This window comes from Lethenteron reissneri, chromosome 19, assembly GCF_015708825.2.
Source record: "Lethenteron reissneri isolate LAM-NWPU_2019-01 chromosome 19, ASM1570882v1, whole genome shotgun sequence".
NCBI classification, from domain to species: Eukaryota; Metazoa; Chordata; class Hyperoartia; order Petromyzontiformes; family Petromyzontidae; genus Lethenteron; species Lethenteron reissneri.
Window position 1 is genome coordinate 9,693,855 of NC_083797.1, and position 22,123 is coordinate 9,715,977.

Consider the following 22,123-nt stretch of genomic DNA (forward strand, 5'->3'; position numbering starts at 1 on the left):
ACTGCATTAAGAGAAGCATTGACTTTGACCCATTGGGCACCTTCTGACCAGGAGGTACTGTGGTAGGTGCTTTTTTTGTTCCTTTTATATTTCCCCACAATTGTAGCCATAATTGTGCCATTGGTCTCGTGGGATGAAATACCCCATACGTGTATTTCGCACAGCTGTGCAGCACATTTTGCTAAAGAGAATAACCCCACAACCGGGGGCAGCACTTTCTTACCCACTCAGCCACCAAGACGTAATGCTCATCTCATGGGAATCGAGCTGGAATTTAGCCAAATAAACGTAGAACCAAATCTGTTGTTATGCAATTTTTTGTGCGTGTAGTTATTGGCGACCAGGCTGAGTCCATAAACTCAATGACATTTGAGAACCCATTATGAATGTTGAACTTATTTTGCACCATGCCACGAGCGATTTGCCTGAATTCGAACCGAGCGTATCAGCGGTGCAGGCTCAGCGCTCTGACCTCAGAGCCACGTGGCCACTTTTTTGTGGTAGATGCTCTTATGCCACAATAAAGATGATTCCAAATCCTGATCAGGGGTTCATATAGCCCATCATCCCTCTGGGTATGATACGAAATAAAAACAAGTACCACTGTGTGGGAAGTCAGCAGTCATTGTCCTTGGGATGGTTGAACTGACAGCCGCTATAGGAATGGTGAATTTCCTTCCACTCAGGGCAATGAATAAAGATGACCACTTCTAGATTTGAAGCTTTCGTGACTGCAATGATTCATATTCTTAGGTTTTTTTCCGGTAAAGTCACGTAGGTAAAAACATTAAAAAGTAAAATAAAATAAAAATCACGACGTTTTGTGTTGCCTCCGAAACGTCGTGATTTTTATTTTATTTTACTTTTTAATGTTTTTACCTACGTGACTTTACCGGAACAAACCTAAGAATAAGATGACCACTGCCTCATGTTCGCTTGGGCATGGAGAGACTTTCACTTTTGACGTATGTAAACACAGATTTGCGGACGTTCCAGTGTGTCACTGTTCCTTACTGGTGTAGCTGATATTGAAGCCGCGGCCAGGCGTTGAATGGTCCGAGAGGAACTCGAGGCGGAACGTGTTGGACGCACTGACGAGGTTCCCAGGTACATCAGCTCCGGAGAAGGTGCCGAGAAGAGGAGCGTCGTGCCGGTCTCCATCTTTCACCGCCAGGAAATCAAACTGCGACTCAACCTCAAAGTCGGCGAAAACCAGGCGGATGCGGGAGCCGGCGGGCGCAACGATGAGCCAAATGCAGTTCATGTTGCTGCCGTAGTGCTCGGGGTAGTTGGGTGAGAGCACGATGCCGATCGGCGATGTGAAGTTGAACACGCAGGGAACTGAAAGGAACAGCAGAGGAAATAATCGTAATTATCGATAACATAAAAAAACCTGAGGGAAACAAGGCCGCACTCGTCACACGCAAAATGCTTGCCACGAATGAAGCACAACACCTTGCTGATCTCGTGAAGGAGCAAAAAACATCACGCGAACTTACAGTCATCCTCGCAGCGGCCATCACACAAACACATTCACTGCATCGTGCACTTTCAGATGGGCTTCTGCAGCTGTCTAGAACGCTCTTCCTTCAGATATCAGGAAACCACTGGAACTATGCACTTTTACATCTACATTGAAAACTCATTTATTTAGAAATGCTTTCTATGTTTCGTCTGTTGTAATTCCGCCGCACATCTCACGGACATGGTTGGCTACATATGGCGTGAAAGAAGTTCAATAAACATACATATTGTAGTGAACTATTTGCAAGATCCATTTTTCGTAAAGCACTTTAGGATATTTTTTAAAATTATAATTAAAGAAACCACGTTTAAATTGCAATTCCTGTGTGCATAACGTGACTTTAATGTAGATGGATACAAATAAGTCCTTGAGTGGCTCGCACATTTGGATAAGTGAGTATCTTTAAATGATAACAGTAAATGTTCACCATAAGCAGGCACCTGGTTATGGTGGATTTACATTAGTTGGCACGTGTTCCTTTTCTCTTTTTAAAACCACACATTTCTGAGCATGACAATTTCCTTCTCAGGTTTTATATTTTCCGAAATCCAATATAAATTGAGCAGTACACAAGATTTCGACTGAGTAAGGATTTCCTGGGAAAAAAAACCACACTATTTTGTTATTAGCTCTGATAGTTTAAAACCAAGTTATATAATATAATCTATTATCTTATCACGTTTATATTATTTGGCGGCTACTACATATTCTGACATAATGTAAGCCACTTCAATGACCTATCATGTGTGGCCAGGTCGCCTCTGGAAAAGAGCTTATAGCTCAGTGGGCTTCTACCTAGGAAATACAATATTTTAGTTTAGCTTAATCTTAAACACATATATACACATACACCTGGCAACCTATAGCACAGCTTTACCATCATGCTTCACAAGGAGTGAGCAGCTAATGTATTAAATTGCTTATTCAATCCTTAGAATTGAAGAAGTAATACTGGTAGGAACCTCCTGGTTACACCAGCCCACAGGGGATTATTGTGTCCGTCTGTCCGTCGTGCAGGGAGGGGCTGGGTGGAGAGGGAGGGGCTTGGGGGAAGGGTGGGGAGGGGCTGGGTGGGGAGGGTGGGCTGGGTGGGGAGGGGAGGGTGGGGAGGGGCTTGGTGGGGAGGGTGGGGCTGGGTGGGGAGGGTGGGGAGGGGCTGGGTGGGGAGGGGCTGGGTGGGGAGGGTGGGGCTGGGTGGGGGGTGGGAGGGGTGGGGCTGGGTGGGGAGGGGAGAGGCTGGTCACCCCGTGGTGCCCTTATAAAACTCAACGTTTAACCTACTCACGCCGGCTTGTGCCCGCCCTCACAGACGGCCATATTTGCGGAATACACCACGCCGCCGGTAACACGGGCCATTGACCGAGCAACCCAACGTTCCTACCAGCTCCCTCCGCAGGAATGTGTTTTAGAACTTTAGTCTGACCCTGATGTGGAACCCGAATTAATTAATTTCTGGGCTGCAATTTTTGGAGCTGAAATCTAAAAAAATTGATATTCGAATATTTCTAGCTGTAACCATAGATTCGACGAAGTAATTTGCTAATTTATTCATTAATACAATTTAAACTAAACAATTTTTTATCTTACAAAGTAAAATCCACTAAGGTATTCGCTTATTTTTCAGAAGTGACCTGGCCACAAACGATAGCTCAACGAAGTAGCTTATCACGTGGACATTTCTAACAGCAAAATAATCAAAAAAATCTAAACGCATGTTTCTAAATGTGGAGGGAAAAACCGGAGGACTTGGAGAAAAAAATCCTCACGACCACGGGGAGAACATGCTAACTCCAAATATACAGGCATCTACGTCTGGATCGAACACCTCCACCGCCTGCATACCAGGCGAGGAAGATAAGACGTGTGCTATCGCTCCTCTACAATTATAATGGTGTAGGCTACAAAATAAATCATGTAGAATAGATGCAGCATAATGCATATATCTCCTGCATATCTGCATGAAGAGATGTCTTTCTTCCTTCAAGCACAACACAGATGCCCTTTCTACGTCTATGTCGCACTAGACTAAAATGGAAAAGTTGGAGTGACTTTAGTGCTTTCAGCCTCATGTTACTCCTTCGAAGCAAAATAACGAATATTTATATTTTTGCATCCCCGAAAATGTATGCTAATAGATAACGTGCTAATGTATACGGTCAAAAAGTTTGGAATGTAAATAGTACACGCACTTTTTAGTTTGTTTTAAGAATAGTTCCAGCACCTACATATTATGTAATTCGTTTAGTGTCTTCTAAATTACACGATACTGAGACCACCGAATAATTAGTATATGAAGTTGGCACAACTTCATACACTTTTACGGCCCCATATAAATATGCGTGTATATATATAATTGCAATAAGAACATAAGCTTCCAAGTTAAACTTTAGCTAAGAGCGTATTTGCCTACTATATATATAGCCATATTAAAACTATATTGGAAAAAAATATTCTGCTGAAAAAAATATCTACACATCATCTCGAATGGGACCCATAGATCAAAATCAGCACCCTCATGCACCAGTTATGCCACTCCCTAAACTATATCTACATTTTAAAAAAACCTATGCATTAAAGCATGATTGAAAACCTCACGCTCGCTGGTCATTCCACCTGCCCCAGAGGAGGCATCATGTCACAGAGACCACTGCAGAGTTGCACATATGTCTTATAAAGAAAGTTCTGACTAATCTTCCGTCATCTCCGTGCTCTTTCCGCATGCATGCCGAAGCGTGGCTGAGACGAATTTCCAAAGGCTGTTGCTTAGGTGTCGAGTGAGAGTATGCAGAGGGCGATTATTTTTTTTTCCTTCTTCACCTTCTGCCAGTATGTTAGACATTCGCCAGGGACAATGGCACCTTGTTGCGGAGCATTTTAGGAAATGAAGAAATACGTTTCTGCTTCACCAGAAGAACAACGGCCACCATCCATCTTTTGGTGAGGATCAGCAGCAGAGCAAAAGCCGACCTCCATTTATATGTATTCATCCCAACAACTCGCAGCTCTTGGATTTTTCTGTCACGCATGTGCGGAAGGTTTTCGGTGTGAGGGATTTGTCAACAAAGTGTGGCAACGTGGGTAGGAATTTGTGCGGTCACTCTCATAAATCTCAACAGTTATCGCGGAGAGGAATTGTTTGACACATTTTGATTGGTCCATCACCTGGGACCGTTCTTGAAAAAAAAAATGTAAGCTTGAGGATGTTAACTATGAACTTTAGTCCTAGGTAATTTGCTGACTTTATGGTTCAGCACTTGCTATTAGTTTATAAATATAACGTATACCCCCTATGGATGGATGAATGACTGCACTTGCCAGTATCCACAGTTGTAAAATGTTGTACATTTTACTTGGATATTGTTTTCCTTGAAGCATCTCTGTCATCATCTTTCTACTATTGAATACAAGATAACTATTTCCAATTTCAAATCTAGTATGCTAAATATAGTCTATTTTTTAAAATAATTGGGGGGGGGGGTATGAAATCAGGAAGAAGGACGGCCTCTTCTTTTAATTTCCTTAATCTTCTTCATAATTTCTTCATCTTCTTCATCATCATTTTCATATTTTTGCCATCTTCATCTTCTTCATCTTCATCATCTTCTTGTTCAGGTCCCATCCATCTGTTCAGCACCGACGATGTTCTGAATAGAGTCCCTACATTGCTCTCTCTTATCTACGAGTTGCACAGCTTTGTTCACAGCCAATTCCTGCGATCAGATTTTTGCCAATAGGATGTTGACCATTGACAATGCAGTAGCCATTGGTGAGAAAGATGGGACAATAACACATGGTAGAGGTAGGAACTTAACATGAGTCGAGGCATTGTATGCAGATGCCTGCAGAGAAAAAAATATAAATCCCAGAATTTTTATTTTTCAAATTAAGAGGTGGAAGAACCAGATGTCATGCTGGGATAGGTGAACACTGCCCTTCATAGTAATGAACATAAGTCAAAATATTGGGACCAGTTGTATTTAAAAAAAATACTAAATGCTGAGAAAAAGATACCTCCATCATGGAATGAAACCTCAATCATTGCTCTATTTAATACGAGTGATAACACTAACTGGAAGAATGAAATTCCAATTAACCCCTTTTTACACGTGAAGTCCGTTCATCAACACCGTTGGGACAAAAAAATAGATAATGTAGAGATCGACCATGTGAGCAAGCACTTTAAATTAAAGGTTTGTCTACCATAGACCATATATGTATTATCAATAAGAATCTGGCAAAGCCCAGAATAAAGGTTTGTTGGGTTAGATCGCATAAATATAAATTTGTCGTGACCCCACCACCACTCGATGCAGATAATTAGTAAGGTTTGTCACATAAACAATCACAATTCAGAAAAATCGCATGATGAAGCTGATTGTATTCACCAGCAAAGACATCATACTTACATGATCTAACCCCCCAAAAAAACTTTATTTTGCATAATATTGGTCGTGAAAGCCTGCGTGCTAATCTGAAAAAGACAAATGAAATCAACGACAATTGTGCCCAGCTGTTATACAGTAGGTGATTAAAGGGTATTTACTTTAATGGGATGGAGTCATCCAAACTCCCACAAGGTCGAGGCCTAAAAATATAGAATTAGATAGAATAAAAACTATTTACAAAAAGTGGACCAGCTGCAATGATATTTCGTCGAGTACTAAAAGAGATATTAGAAGGGGGATTAATCGTTATTTGCAGCGACATTAGAATATGGTTGATGAAAACTGGATTTGAAAACCGAAAGCATAAATATAATATAATGAAAATAACATGATTTGCTGATGACAATCATAATAACATATGTTGAAATTAATTTCTGAAAATAATCTGAATATTATAATCAGGAAAAGTACTAATGACTCAAGATAAATATAAGTAAAACAACTAACATGCAACATGTTTGCTCAGTACATGAAGATCAGAATCTGAATCTTGATTTAGACTGGAGGAATCCAGGTGAGCTATGAAGTTACTTTTTCACAGACGTTTAGTAGGGGCTGGTCAGCAAGTTGCATCAAGCACAGGCCAGCAACAAACAACACTCTCGAAGTTGAAACAGATAACAGTTAACGCTTTATCAAAATAAGCAAGATTATTAGAGATTTGGAAAATAAATTATCAGAGCGAATTCCAAAGTCGAGCATTGCGATGGAAAGAGAAAACCCTGTTTACAAACTGGAACTTAAGTGGACAATAGTTAAACTGCTTAAACAAAGTTGATGCTTACAGATGCAGTGAGGGATGTTTGCAGACCACTGGTTATTGCTCTGACAGGTGATGGTCTTCTCCCCGACGAGCTCAAAGGCTGCCTGACACTCAAATGTCAGCGAGTCTCTGTGGGAGAAGCCGGAGCCCTCCCGCCTCCCGTGCTGAGGGACCCCGGGGTCTCCGCAGCTCCTCTCCGCAATCTCTGCGAGCGCACACACCGCGAGCCAAAAAAAATACACCGTCACGGCCTCTGTACGACACCCGTCCCGACACATTTCACGGTGAAGCCAATCTGCTACCTATGTTACCAACGATTTGCGGTGTGGCTAGCATCGGGAGAGAATCTTAACTCGGCGAAGAGACGTTCAGATCGAAGAAGCACAAAGTGTTTGTATTGCGAGATGTTCGTCACGGTGGAGGAGCATTCCTGCCAGTGCCTTATCACGTCACTGCTGGCAGAAAGGCCTCCACTCGAGGAAGTTCTATAGAGTACCTCAAGGTGTTAACTACCTCGCCTGGTATACAGGAGGTCGTGGGTTCGATCCCGACTCTGGCGCTTGCATATTTGGAGTTTGCATGTCTCTCCCCGTGGATTTTTATCTGGGTCCTCCGGGTTTTCCCTCCACATTTAGAATCAACATGCGTTCAGAGTATTTGGCTGCTGTACATTTCCACATGATAAGCCACTTCGTTGACCAATCATTTGTGGCCAGGTCGCTTCTGAAAAAGAGCTATAGAGTTCATTGGGCCTAACTTGGCAAAATAAATAGTGTAAGAATAGTTTTAGTCTTAATTTACTTTGGTCAGACATCTTGGAGGTTTCGTCACTTTCCCCCACCACACGTGACCAGCTGATCGACTAACACACGCTCGTGCCATGTGCAGTGTTGGAATTGTTCTATTTTTTTGGGGCATTGGCTGCAAAAGAATACCAAATTATGAGAAATGTTATTATTGTAAGTGGAATTGACCATCATCAATTGACTGTCAAGAAGTGGTGCAATGACAGCTGGAATAGGTACATTAATCATGTCCATGATATTAGGTTAACAATTAGATTACAAGGCAACATCTACTGTGTAGTTGTGAAATCTATACCTACGTTGATACATTGAAACGGATGACACTTTTCACGGGGAAGCATGCTATTACATTGATTTTGTTAACACATGTGGACTTACCTTTTGTTGGTATTATTTGCCTGCAAATCTGAAAATTGAATTTATTTGTTTGGCAAAAAAAATCAATAAACAACAGACTGGAATTTTGTTGAATCTAGCAAGATAAATCTTGGATTTTAATCAATGTTTTCTCTGCCACTATGAGTTTATAATAACATGTTCATCCTTTGTCTAATATACATTTTATAATTTTTTGACCACATGATATGCTATTTTCCCCAGGGAAATCGTGTTGTATGTCTTATCCTATGGTATAAGATGAATAATTAATAGAAAGCGCAGTATATAAAACGCTTAGATATAAATATTAATGAAACATAGCATTATAGGAACCATAATATGTCGTCAGTAGAGTGATTATTATATGAATCAATATGCATCAAACAATAACCACGTTGTCACACACCGTCAGTGCATTATGTAGCTTTCACTTAACTTCATGTTAAGGAATTGAATGTGAATTGAGGTACATTTTCCCGAACTACAGAGAAAGAACGACAAAAATCCCCCGTGTAGCCTTAACAGACTGTAGGGGCAAGTGCTGTTAGCGAGCACCTATGAAGGCCGGAACGGTACACGAGGGGGTGGGTGGCCAGCACCACGCCCGACCACCTTTGTCTCCCCAGCGGCAATGTTTACATACCACACCAGGTACTCATTTCAGGCTGAGTCGACCTAGGGGAGGCCCAGGACCGGTTCAGATAATCGTCACTGGTGTTGGCCGTGAGCGGAAATTGAACCCGGGTCGCTAGGTTTATAGCGCAGCGCGCTAACCGCTACAACACTGCTCCCCACAGCAGTATACACATACATTTTAGGCTTCCATGTTCCACATTTTGTTGCCACTGTCTGCAAACATAAACTGGATTATGAGTATTCAAGGCTACCAACATATCCACTTGTCCTATCTAAGCTCATGAGTGATATATGTAAATGCCTCTAAATTGAAAACTAATTCCTGTAGAACTGCTTTTTGTGTTGAGTTTGCTGTCCTCCCCCCTTACCTCTGATTATCATGCTTGGCTACGTACGGTGCGATAGAAGTTCAACATGCACACGCATATTTTAATAGGTTAAAGCACCCGTAATAGCAATGGTTTCAGTAAAAGGTACAGATAGAGACACAGCCCCCCAATGTATTTCTCACACGACTGTTGGTGAAAGGGCCTCGATCAGAGCACATTTCCAGAGGTTATTTGCTCTTCTTAAAGAGGCGGGAGCACGCACACATTCACTCACCGCACGCGACTTGTTGATCGATTAACTGTGATGTACCCCACTTAGACTCCTGGGTGCCAGGAGATCAACCTGGTGAACGCTAGATTGGAAGTTCAGTGTATTAACCACATGGTTCCAATACCTGTGCCTAATATTTTCCAGCCACTCATTTAGTGTTGTTGTTGCAATATGGATAACGGTAAAAGGATTTTTTTATTCGTATAATTATTGTAAACAAACTTAGCTTAAGTTGCAATTTCGTGCAGCATAAAAACAACTTGTAATGGTAGCAATTTGTTTCGTGACATTCAATGTGCGGTCATGATTTCGCAATTACTATGCTGCTTCCACAAGGCATAAGTTTAGAATCTCTCAAGTAGCCTTCACTCTCTCTAAAGGATGGTACGATAGGTTTATTGAAAAAGCCATATTCAAAATGTACAATCTCGTATAAATTTTAGTTGGAAAATAAGTGTTTCTATCCATCAGTTCTGCATGTTATTTTTATTAGCAAATGTGCCACCGTATGTTATTAATGCAATGTACATTTTTATTTTGTATTTCCCTTGAATGAAAATGTATAAATCACAAGTAAAATCTATGAACCACTGTAGTGTGAATATCAACAAAACATTTAACGTGTAATTCCCTCTCACAAATTACATTATATTAAAACACGTGTCTTTAAAATGCATGCACACCCAGCCTAAACAAGCTATAATTAACATATATAGTTTTACGTCAAATGATTCAATGTATCACGAAATACCAAAAAACGAAAATGTACATGTGCATACCGTCAAATGGCATGTTTTGTACATGTTAAATAATTATGCAAACACCATATTTATGGTTCATCGTCACAAGTTACTTAAGATCTAACCAAACTGCAAACATTGTAATATCATTGTGTTACTTACACATTAACTACACGGGTTTTTATATTAACCAAAACAATCACTCCTTCAAATGTATTTCTTCAACTATATATGCCTGAATAATTATGGTTTAGACTGTCATCATTTACCGGTTCATATGTAATGTGTAGACCTTTCTTGGTCAACAAGTGACAGGGTTTTTTTTGGCTTAAAAACTGCCAGGAACCATATTTCTCTCGTGACCATTTAAGCACGGAGCATGAATCAATCTGTGCAGTCGTTAAATGTGGCCTCTGTCTTCAAGGCAGATGGTACTGTTGGGAATCAGCTTGGCTCATGTAAGCAGTGTCGTAAAGGACCTTTAAAAGAACATTTTTACTTAACACAATCCTCAAGGGCCATGCCTATTATATATATAAAAAAATCCGTTAAAGCCGTATTTTAGTGATACTACAAAAAACAGAGGCCTTACGTTAAACTATGAATTCATTCAGTCAGTATTTATGAAGAAATTGCAGTTTTTTTAAATCATATTTTAATGACTTTACGTCTGCCATAGTGATTGCATTTTTAAACAAAGTATTACATTGTATCTAAATATATTCTATCTTCACAAACAGACATGAGTTTATAATAGGATTCGAATGTGAGCTGCAAACAGGTGATAAGAAACACTTACAATGAGTAGTAATGAATGCACTTCATTCTGAAAATGTTGATTATCAACTATAGATGGTTATTTAATTAAGTTGAGATGCTGCATTCAATTTAGCAATAGCTGAGCAAAATGTGTTTTAATGATTATTTCCAAAGTATTATAAACGCACACCATTAGCATGCATTCGTGGAAACACGGTGCGCCACGAAACACTTCAAACTGTTATTGCTTGTTATTTTAAATTGTGTTCAGCACGGCAAAGTATAATGGCAGAGGTCTCAAGTTAAAGCCAAGGAAGGAGCCGAGTGGGAGGGCGGGGTAGAAATCCAGCCATGCCCTGCCACACTCTGACAAATTGCGTGTTACCAATGCACCTGCTGTCCTGAGTTAGCACACTGCTGTCGGTGGCAGGCAGAGCGTGATACATGTGGTGCAGCTACATCTGTTACTGTCAGCTGCTCATTACGAGGATTTCCGTGCCACAGACCGCAGCAAGGCAGATACATTTTTTTCTGTCGCCACACGCATTACTCTTATTGTTGGGCAAATAAATACGTGCTGTGTACAGGAGCATAATTAAATAATGCACAGGTCACATTGAAATAAACCAGTAACGCTGCCAACATCAAATTGTTAACATAAATACAGTGGAAATAAAAGCATTGTTAGCAACGTCGCAATAAATGTAATTTTCTATGTTCAATTTATTGCCCGAACAAGAATCCTCACGAACAGAATTGTCAAGGCTTTTCTGGTAAAATGAGAAGAAAATACTTTTCTGAAACAATGATTAATGTATGTGTGAAATAAACTAATGTATAACTTACATGCAGCCGTGCTCATTATATTAGCAAACCCACCAATTTGCAGAGTGTGGGTCCATGACTGATTAATTCCACAGCTTCCTCAATTGCTTTTTATTAGAGTACATATAGACTGCATATGCATACTGAAATGATAAGCAGCATAAACATTACCAATTGAAATATAGTATAATGTAGGCACAGGGTTGGTTGAAAATTGCACACAAATGCACGCGTTTGTGTGTAATTGTTTTGTAGAAAGCCTGGGTTATGTATGTTGTTGTTCATCATAACAGAAGCAGAACCCAGTAATTTAATTTGTGCAGTTCTTCAATTTGTTTTTAAATTGACACAATGATAGTTCCTCAAGAATAATGGTACTCTATAGTTGCAAATATAGCATATGCTTAAAATATATTTCCGGATTAAATATAGTGTGAAGCCAACGAGTTCCAAACTTGGAGGTGAGAGTGAGCCCCACCATGAAGCTCTCAAACTAGACCCGCTGCAAAGAGTGGAACAAATTAATAGGTTTTCCTTGGCTAATGAGTCTGCAGTGTCTACAGCCCTCAAACAACGTGAACACATCACGATACACGACGTATGCATATTAAAGGCATGGGGCATCTGATATAATTTAATAAATGCGACTACATCGGGCTTGCCCTAATTTTACTGCAATTAGAGAGGTATCTTCCTTCAAATTTTGAAATAAAATGCGAACTCCGAAAAACGAGGTCATTCATTCTACTCTTAATTACCTACCAGAAATGACTGATTGATGTACACATGAGGTGCTGATTTTTCTCACACAATTGCTTTAATATTCTGAACACTGTTAACGCAGCAATGGGTGTGCCATTGAACAATGTCTTTGCCAATGACCTCTGTCTTTCATCTGTTTTTTTCCTAAACAGCTAACAGTATTTTCACATGAGGTTTGTTTTTTTGTTTGTTATAATGATCATGAATAAAATACATCGCTTGCAGTGATGTAAAAATAAATAATAATAAAACACACATCTATTATCATAATTTTCTGCAGCTATGACAGGGATAAGAAATTCGTATCAGAGCCATAATGAAGGAATCATACGTAACGTAAAATTTGAAATGTGTAATGAATGCATAGTGTTTCACGTTAACATTGATATTGCTCTAATTACGTCATTTAACTCCAAGCCCTTAAACATTGCTCTTTATTCACAGGATGTGTGAAACAGGCTTGTCAGTGGAAGACTGTTTCCAAAGTGGTGAAAACGCATTTGTGCAGGATACATTCTATCAGGTATACAATGCTTTTAGCAGCAACAGTTTGTATTATTTTTTTATCACAAAGGTTTATATATAGATACATAAAATATATACTAATACAGAAATTATCAGGGATGTCAGGAGGGCTGATTTCAGTCACCGTTTTTTTTGTGGGAAGAGTGATCGGCAAAAAGGCTTTAAAACTACCCACATCGGGTCTGACTAATAGAGGTAATTGAATACACTGTCACGCAGCCACTCGACACTGGCCCACATTGGCCACACCTGGCATAGGGTAATATTAAAGACCCATAATAGATCATTCTACCCACAATAAATGGAGTCTAGATCCAGCCATGATGGAAGTGGTGTGTGTGTGTGTGCTGACTTAATCGGGCATAAAAATAGAAATACGTGAAGGCTCCCTGTAGTGTGATATGTGTGGCACAGGTCAACTCCCATACCACCTCCCAGATTTTCAATTTATAGCTACTGCTGACTTTAGTGTTATGGGGTTCTATAATGCGAGATTTTTGTCGTGGCTTAACAGCGACAAACACATGTACACCCACAGTAGACCATACCCATTGCTTGGTCTACAGCATGTGTGTAGAAAGGTTTATTTACTTTCTCTCATGGTATGCCAGGGTTAACTTAAAACTTTGGTTTCCGTAGCCAATACAATGATCTATATTCTTTTTTTGGGCAAGGCAGCATTGGAGTTTTATGCTAACATTCCTGTCAGTCACCTTCCATCACCTGACAAGATGTCCATGTTTTTTACGAAGGTATAATTTACACGTGCCAGTGTATTGATAAAATGCTGACCAATAAAGCTCCTTACCGGTGGCTGAGATTTGTAAATGGCTGAATTTAACAACCAACATACGACAACGTTTCGCTCCAACTGCTTCCTCAGGTAGTGCGCCCAGAAATTCAGTGGCTGGCTGCATCAGCCAGATCTGCTCTTTAAAAAATTATGAATCCCATTCACTGATTTGAGTAAAAAGTAAAAATCAATAATTAATACATGTTTAATGACCACTATGTCTCTCTGGTTGTACTGACATAAAAAAAACACCTGCTATTTCCCTTAGAGCATAAACAACGCACACATCCATCAGCTGAAATATTATGTAACTCAAAAAAGCGTATTTATATGTATGTTGAACTTCTTTCACAGCGTACATAGCCAACGGCACTCACCGGTTGTCTACACAGCCATAGTAAACAAACGCTTTGGAAGACTGGCCCCAATAATGGTAATGAGGAATTTCCACCACTGGTGCTGGGTCATGGTAGATGAGCAACGTTGCTCATTTGCAAGGGAGACACTATGATATCGGCCTGAATCAATAATAGATTTGTAATGTGTTTAAGAAGAAAGTGTGGCCTTAACAAAAAAACGAATTATCAATGTACTGTATTCTATCATTTAAGTGTCGACACAATTTGACATGTCGTTTTGTCCTTTTGCTCATGCACAATAGTGCAAGTGCAGTCGTTGGTATTACATAGAACATTCGTTTCTCAGATCCTTAATTTTAATCCACCGGTAAACTTGACTTTACAATAACAAGAACTGTGAATTCACACGTATTGCTTTTTTACTGCACATAAAGTGAACATTCGTGGCCCCAGAAGGTCTCATTCCAAGTCAGATCATCTCTTGAGTGTTGGTACGTTCCCAATAAATGCCCGATTGGCCAGTTTCTAATTCATCAATCAATACTCCAATCATCCCTGCCAGTCACCCTTATAACAGAAGTGGATTTCAATGGCTCTAGATCCCAAAGGACCCAGCCGTGACCTATTACCTACAAATTTAGTTAACAAACATCAATACACCAGAACTCACTGCTGGGTTCAACGGGGCTTTAAATGTGCTTTGTTTAATATTTCTAACGTGTGCTTATATGAGTGCGTGGAAATCAGCATACGCATATGTATTTATTGCATATGGGTGAATTTTCTTTAGCCAACACACAAACACATTAATACTAACATTTTGATGTTAATAATGACAAGCCAGTGAGTTTACCAAGAGTGCTAAAAATGACAGCATAGATAAATAATATTGTTATTTCACTTAATTGTCATGCTATAAAGCATAACGGTGGAACATTGTAATAATATGTCATCATTTTTTTTTCCGCATTTAAATATGTTACAAAATAGGCTAAATGCATCCACATCCACAGCAGATCGCAGTAACTTGAATTCAAATATGAAAGCATTTCTCAATCAAATACATTGCACATCAATTTGTAATACATTTGATAGCCATTGATCTAACGTCTCTCTTCCGAACCAGTTTAGTATGCCTAACCGGACACTTATACGAAATGACGAGGGGACATCGAGAGCCATTGATGCCGAATGATTGTGCCCAAAGTGACCAATACATTGCCCATTTCGCATGTGCCATTGTGCCGCCGCGGTAATCGTTGGGCTCCAAGGGAGCGGGAGTGGGCGGGCTCACCTCGGTAGACGATCTTGAAGCCCAGCGATCCGGCGCTGTCGTCTGTCTGCAGATGCAGCCACATGTGGCCTGTCATGCTCACCACGAGGTCTGGCACACTCGTGCCTGTCAACCTGCAGGCAACGGGGGGTTGGGGAGGCAAGGTGTGGCGGTGCACGGGTGAAAACTCTGAACGATGATCCCCGATCCGATTGCTATTTCCCGGCAGTGTGGCCGGGCATGTGATCGAGTCGCCTGCGGGCAAAAAAAGTGGCGAGCATTGCGTTTTGACGAACGGACCGGAGATACCATCGAGATGCTTTCGGGCCAATCAACATTCAATTGGATTAAAGAGCATCAACGTGAACACTCTTACTCACCATTGCAATCGAAGCAAGGAAAAGAGATGTGGCTCAGCGGTTGGATGTTACATTGTTCGCTGTTGATGTGCTCCACCTTTAATGTATTGAAGGGTATGCATATCTGCCATCAACTCATTAATTTCCCCTCTGTATTTTTGCACGAAGCAAGATAGTGGTGGTATCCGGAGCATGATGTAATCATGTGGAGACATCTGTATTTGTAAAACGTGAGCACCACCCAACGCTCATGTGAGCAGGAAGACAATGCACCCAATTCATCATCTTTTTTGGCCAGTTTGTTGAGATCGTTTGGCCATCCCTTTTTTAGTAAAATTACAACTTTTTTTCCAGAATATGTCCAAAAAAACTGCATTGTGATTTAAGTGGAAACGCTTTTGCAGTATTTCTGCATTATGCCGGAATTCCACAATAGTGTAAAATTAATATTCCATAAAACGAGCCCACTGACTTTTTATATTTCATGTATTTTTTTGCATGAATGTTATATAAGTACATGTGAACTCTTCATCATCACCATCATCCATGATGTATTCATCGCTGGATGAAGATCTCCCCAAGTTCCCACCATCTCATACATGTCTTTTCTATGTAAGAATAAATCTAGTTCCTGAAAACAAACCCGGCAATTATCTCATTTCTGGACATCATCTGAGGCATGTTCCCTCCTTTGGCTGTCACTCTCATAAGCCTGAACACCAGCCACACTGCTATCAACTGTCATGTCCTGCCCAAGCCCACTTAATATTTCTAATATACTTTGTTTTCGAAGGAGTCATTTTTTGTTGACTTTTTTAATATTGCGTTGTTCATGCAAATGTCACATCACAATCGCCGAGGAACCACAGACAAGCAGCAAGGCAGTCAGAGGCGGTGAGCAATCACCAACAATTGACAAAGCTCTGTGGTCCTCTATATATTACAATCTTTTCAGCCAAGTAATGAGTGTTAATACGTGTGGGAGGAAACTGAAACACCCAAAGAAAAGCTGTGCATGCGAGGAGGCAACACTCTATCCCATACAGAAGGGACATATGGAGATTAATTCACAATTTGGTGTACCACCTTTTCCTGGAAAGCCATGGTGTGGCACCTCGCAGAGGGGTGTCTTTTCACAACATTTGTGCGAAACACCAACCCTCGTCTCCACGGTGATGGATTACAGGCATGCACCAATACCGCCTGACCCTATTCCGTGTGTTCCTCATTCCGCCTCTCAGTGTCATTCCAAGCATGCACATCGCCATTGCCTTTGTGTGTGTTTTTCACGTGTTATTCCATTTCCTTAGTCAATTTCGGTATTTTTCTGTTCGTTATTAAGCTCATTTGTCCACAAGCACTCAAACCTGCTCCACATCACCTCTTTATTTGATCATTTTGTTCCCAGTCAGCCTTCAACAAACGGCCGAGGCATACACACTCTGATGTATTTTCCAGTGGTATCCCTCCGAACTAATTATAGAGCGTGGTTGTTTTTTCTCAAAATAACTACTTTTCTTTTACCTTATGTTCTTCTTTCATTTACTTTTGGTAGTTAGTTCCCATTGGCTGCTATAATGACTGTAACACTGACAAATATTATTATTTTGTTATATTTACGTTTTTACATCTCCAAATTAACTTTCCCCCCAAAAATATTTGAATGTTGCCATGACAACCCTGAGATAAAATATTTGAATGTTGCCATGACAACCCTGAGATAAAATATTTGAATGTTGCCATGACAACCCTGAGATAAAATATTTGAATGTTGCCATGACAACCCTGAGATAAAATATTTGAATGTTGCCATGACAACCCTGAGATAAAATATTTGAATGTTGCCATGACAACCCTGAGATAAAATATTTGAATGTTGCCATGACAACCCTGAGATAAAATATTTGAATGTTGCCATGACAACCCTGAGATAAAATATTTGAATGTTGCCATGACAACCCTGAGATAAAATATATCTCCTTCTCTGAAACCCCATTGGACTATTTGAATGTTGTTACTTTTTGAGCTTTGTAAACCGTTCTTTATTCATAAATATTCGTGTGTTTTATTAGCACTTGGTTCGTGACAGTTTTAATGACTGCACCCATTACCACCAAGACTTATTCATTTGCATCATCTATAACAGATAGGCATAATAGTATTTGATATCTCCTTGTCGTTTACATAATCTTATTGATAGTAGGCATGTGAGCCATGGTAGAAGACCATTTCCTAAACCTGGCTAGTGCAATCCAATGATATTTGTCAAGAGTTTCCAGCTGTTTTCCAATGAAGAAAAAGTGTTCCAAATGTCACACTTTCAGAAGAAAAACTCTGCCCCATCACAGCATAAAAACAGTGGAAATGTCCAGGACAAGATTGCAAAGCTATGGACATCATAAAAAAGCAAGATCAATTGTTGAAACAAAATTAGTTGACCTGCATACTAAACATTTACACGGAAAAAAAACTCTAAATCATAGATAATGCCTTGATCATCATTCTATGCAAAATAAGGATAAAACTGACTTGAGCAATTACATATATATTAGCCTCTCATTGCATATATACACATTGAACCATTACACATATCTACAAACTAACCAATACATATATGTATACAGTATATCCATAAAACTGGAACCAAGAAAACAGAAAACGCATGTGTAGATATGTGCATGAATGTGTGTATGTGTGTGTTGGTGTGCTTTCAGCTCCACTGATAGGACTTTCCGTAAGGAATATGTAATCCAATACTTACACGTGCAGCACCATTCTGGGATCACCTACTTCAGCACCATCGCCGACCGTCAGGGTGTCAAATCCCCTTTCCAGATCGAATTCTTCAAAATTAATCTCTATGACCTGCAGCAATAAGATAAGATGATTATTTATAGCACTGAAAAGGCATGGCCATACATCTCAAGAGGTACACGCACCAGGAATAATGATCGTATTGATGTGAATTTCAAGATTTTTTAGTATAAATAAATAAATGATGTTAACCGTTTAAAACATTTCATGTAAACATAACGATGATGGTGTTTGTATTCACGTGAGTAAACATTATATTTAAACATGATCCTATTGTTATGAGAACAATGAGATTAACTAAACACTAACGCTTCATTTATGCCCTTATATCAATCCACTGTAAGCTGAAAGCCTCCCCACTTCAGGTTGGTTGAGGGGGTTGTTTGGCCATACTTCACCACCCTGGTCAGTGCAAACGGTTGAAGGAGGGCCCCCCCATGACTGGTTCAGATATAACTTGGCACTTATGTGAGCCATGGCTAGGAATTGAACTTAGGCTGTTGGCTTCATTGCAGAGTACGTTCATAACAACACCGTCCCTCTACTATTCTAATACCACGTGTATTTATTAACTGATAATTAAGGATATATTTTTAAACCACTATATAGCAAAATAAATATAAACTATTGTAATTTCATTTGATTCATCACATGTACATATTCCTATACGTTATAAAATTTAAATGCCATCTCTTCATAATCCTCACCATTGGTGTGCTGGCAAATTTGCATTTCCGCAATAAGCAAAAACAGAAAACGTAATTCCTGTGGATTTTTTTGAATGTAAAATTTGCACAATCTGCAATGTAAATGTTTTATTTATCCAATGTTTAACTTAAAGATTACAATACATCATGAATACGCTCAACTCAATGCCCTACAATTTGTTTACGTTTTTTCCATGTGAAACAAACTATGACAAAACGAACGTGTCTTAGCAATAACCCAAGGCCACACGTTTATTTTTCTGCATTACATGGCCGTGGTTCAGCATCTATGGATGCAAGCCTGTGTTCCTCATTTGTGCACACTGCATGTGTTCTTCATTTCCAAACCCCTGCTAAGGTGCGTTTTGTTATTCGTGTTTCATTGTACTTTCAGCCATGCCTGCATGCATATTGCCATATACATCTAATAAGGAATAATCACATTTTTAGGAATTCTGTAAACCTGTATTTTCCATATGTATAATAATGAATAATTTGCGAATGTATTTGCCTTGATTAGCACCTACATCCATGTTAAAGATTACAAACAACAGTAGCAACTAGGATTGTTACGGCATTATAGTTTATATTTTGCAAATAAATTGGCAAAAAATTCAGTCAAAATGCATGAATTTCCTATTTCATCACAATTTGACACCTATTACAATTATTGTATGGCATTGAACTATATATTTCATTTGCACATGTCATTTTCAAGTTCTCTAGAGACATATTCTCTCCAAAAAGGTTTTTAATGTTGTATGCATTCAGTAAATTCCCACGTGCGTTTATACATGTATATAACATATATAATTAGAAAGTCTTTCTTTGTAACGTGTGTATTATCATCTACTCATTATAGCTCTTACATCAATGTGAAGGGCAGTGAGTAATCAACCCTTCCTCTGTCTGTACTCAAGATGTCTAAAGTCGTTCGACCAATCTTGACAAAATGGTAACGGGTGGTACAAGACCACTATATCTTGTCTCGTATTGATTTTCAGGCCAAAAGGTCATAGGTCATAACTTAACAGCCAACTCACCGTTGGCCATTACATTTATGATATGTGGGATAAGATATATCTCTCATTTTCGTGGTGGTAAAGCTAGGTGTTACACTGGCAACATCCTATCCGTCGTTGGTGATAATCCTTAGCAGATAAGAAACGGAATTTACACCACATTTATTCAATGGAATGCATTATGCAGAGGCCTATTACATATATTGTCTAACAATATTGCTGATTTTTAGATATGTCAAGCAATGATTACAAATGCCTTTGAATTTATAAATCGAATAAATTAACAAAAAGTTTATATTTTTGTGATCGCCATAAACATATTCCGTTGTTCCTGTACAGCCATTGTAATCATGGCATCAATTGAAACACAATTCATGGAAAGAATGATTGAAAAATGAAAAGAAAACATGTTTATGTTCATTTGATAGACATTTATAAGTGGCTTTTAAATTAACAAACCCACTTCGAAGAAATCAACCACAGCTGGCCTCCGAATATATTGAACAGACTGAACTCACCTCTCAGCTTTGGCCATTTACACTCCAGCATGTGTGCACATGTCTACTCGTTTATCTGAAGTGCTTGGATGATTGAGTTGATCAAAATATTCAAAATAACCCAGAAAACCCAATGTGTATATTGTAAATGTATGACAAATGAAGCATACAAAGTCATAGAAGACAGAAATCCATCACATTGCATTTTCAGGCTGTTGGGGCAAGTGTTCTGTTAGCGAGCATCTACATGCAGGCCAGCATGGTGCACGAGGGGGTGGTGTAGCTGGCACCCTCCATGTACCTTTGTCTCTCCTATGATGATATTTACATACCACACGAGGTACCCATTTGAGGCTGAATCAACCTAGGGGAAGCCCAGGTGTCCGGGTTCGTGAACCAATGTGTGACCATTCCACTCAATGCGAGCATTACATACGGAGACAAATATCTGCCATGTAGCATACACAGGCCGCAGGGGTAAGTGCTGTCAGCGAGTACCCACAAATTCACGTAAACAACGAAGCCTATAAACTTAAAAATGCCTTCACTCTGTACTTGTGGAAGAGATGCATTCCCCTGCTGATCTTGGTAATACCAATGTCAGATTTCTTCTGATAAAAACTGTCACATTCACAATGTCAAGTGACCACATAGTATATATCATATTTATGGAACATTTTAAAACTATACAGAGCATGTTCCTGGTCCTATCATTTTTTATGATCAGTTACACATAGACCGAAGTTGCAACTACAATATATGTTTTGTATGAATGATATGTACAGTATATAATAGAAAAATATGAACAACATCAACATACAGTACTTTCCAATCCTACGATTTGTGGGAGACTGCGAATTTTGAAAGACTTTTACTGGATAAAATGTATTTCTAAAGTGGTATGACTAGCTTTAAAGAATCACTACGTAGAAAGGCGGTTTAAGAATCAGCAGCCTACAGCTTAAACTGATAGGGTTGTCAAGTATGCATCAATGTAATTTGTTCAATAACAGAATTTTCATTGGAGTTGTCTTTTCATAAAATCAATTAATTATCACACCCAAATGATGACTAAAGTTTTTTTGCACGTAGTCAATTATATTTAAACCACTATACATTTGCAAATACTACAAGAAGTATTTCTTTAAACTATTAAAGCAGCTATTTGACATCAAACACTGCAGATATTGAAGAAATAGTCGGAGGTATATCATATGACAGTTTACACAGTCAGCAAGGGAATGCAGCTCCTCCAGAAGTTTGCAGAGTATTATAACGCATCGTAATTAACTTGTGATTGTAAATGAAGTTTCTAGTTTCATGGGGAAGGCAAGAGTCAATGAAATATGGCAAAAAAAGTCTGGGACTCAGCTCTAATACATTTTAATGGTCGTTTTTAAAATGCATTCTATGGCTTCCAGATTATCTTAATCTACGTGGCCTTAATAATAAAGAACATATGTACGCAGAACTGTGATTAGATCCAACATACATGTGAACTCCAATGGACATAGTGTTTTACCCATAATGGATTA

General features: G+C 39.3%; 1 pseudogene; it reads right to left on the minus strand.

The window, feature by feature from the left end:
- LOC133344243 (CUB and sushi domain-containing protein 3-like) overlaps nucleotides 1–22,123 on the minus strand; it is a 435,165-nt pseudogene that overhangs the window by 146,361 nt on the left and 266,681 nt on the right.